Source organism: Equus quagga, chromosome 13, assembly GCF_021613505.1.
Source record: "Equus quagga isolate Etosha38 chromosome 13, UCLA_HA_Equagga_1.0, whole genome shotgun sequence".
Lineage (NCBI taxonomy): Eukaryota > Metazoa > Chordata > Mammalia > Perissodactyla > Equidae > Equus > Equus quagga.
In genome coordinates this window covers 23,969,015-23,970,035 of record NC_060279.1, presented here as the reverse complement: position 1 = coordinate 23,970,035, position 1,021 = coordinate 23,969,015, and the positions used below count along the sequence as shown (strand labels likewise).

Here is a 1,021-nt window from a genome sequence, read left to right as displayed (position 1 = left end):
CGGGCGCGGTGCTGCGCAGCGGCGGCGGCGGCGGCGGGTAGGCCCGGCCGAGGGGTCGCGGTCATGGACGCGGCGGCGGCCGAGGCGCGGCGCGAGCGGGCGCGCGGGCGCCCTACTCCCCTCGCGGCTGCCTGCGGACAGAGGAACGGCAGGGACTCAAAGGCCGGACCTGTCACCGGGGCGGGTCCCGGGTAGGCGGGCGGATGCCCCGCGCCCCCGCCTCCTCCTCGGGCCTACCGCGCCCTCGTCCCTCATGCTGCCGCCGCTGCCTCCTCCCTGGGCCGCGCGACGACGACACCCCTTCCCCGCCCCCGGCGCCTGCCCGGCCGGCCCGGCCCGCCGCAGCCCCGGGGCCTGCGCCCGCCGAGCCGGGGCTTACCTCGGGCTGGCCGGGCCCCGGCCCGGGCTGCGGGAGCCGGAGGAGCCAGAAGAATGCATGGCCGGCAGCGGGGCCGGCGGAAGGAGGCGACGGCTGGGTCCGGCCCCGCTCCGGCTGCAGCGCGGCCCGCGCCCGGTCCCCGGCGGTGCCGAGCCTCGGTCCCCAGGGCCCGGCCGCCTTCGCCCCGGCCGGCGGGAGGAAGCGGCGGGAGTCGGGGCTGCGGCAGAGCCGCCCCCACAGCGCCCTCTAATGAAGGCGCAGCCGCCGCCGCCCGCGCCCCGGGTCCCGCTCGGCCGCGTGTCAGGGCCCCTGGGGCTGCCTGGCCCCTAGGCCGGGACCGCGCTGCGCCCAGGCCCGAGGAAAAGGCTGCTCAGAAAGGTCTAGTGCCTGAGCACCAATCCTTACGCCACACGAGGAGAGCTTTGGTCCCAACTGAGAGCCCCTTTTCAGCCCAGACAGCCGTTTTTCATTGTTAGGGCTCTCTCTCGTCTGTCACACCGATCACTGCCCAAACTGGAAGCGGTCTTCCTGCGGACTGAACGTCCTCTTTACTGTCATAGTGAAACCCAGTTGCTCTCATGGCTTTTTTTCTGAATCTCTCCAGAGCATTAAGGTCTAGAGTGTAAACTCAACTCATTTTAA

General features: G+C 73.0%; 1 protein-coding gene across 1 annotated transcript in view; it reads right to left on the bottom strand.

Moving 5' to 3' along the window:
- LPGAT1 (lysophosphatidylglycerol acyltransferase 1) overlaps nucleotides 1–633 on the bottom strand; it is a 76,852-nt gene extending 76,219 nt beyond the window's left edge. The window contains exon 1 of the mRNA XM_046682309.1: nucleotides 380–633. The gene's annotated coding sequence lies outside the window, so the exon portion shown is untranslated. The remainder of the gene's footprint in view (nucleotides 1–379) is intronic.
- Between the last annotated feature and the right edge of the window lie 388 nt (nucleotides 634–1,021).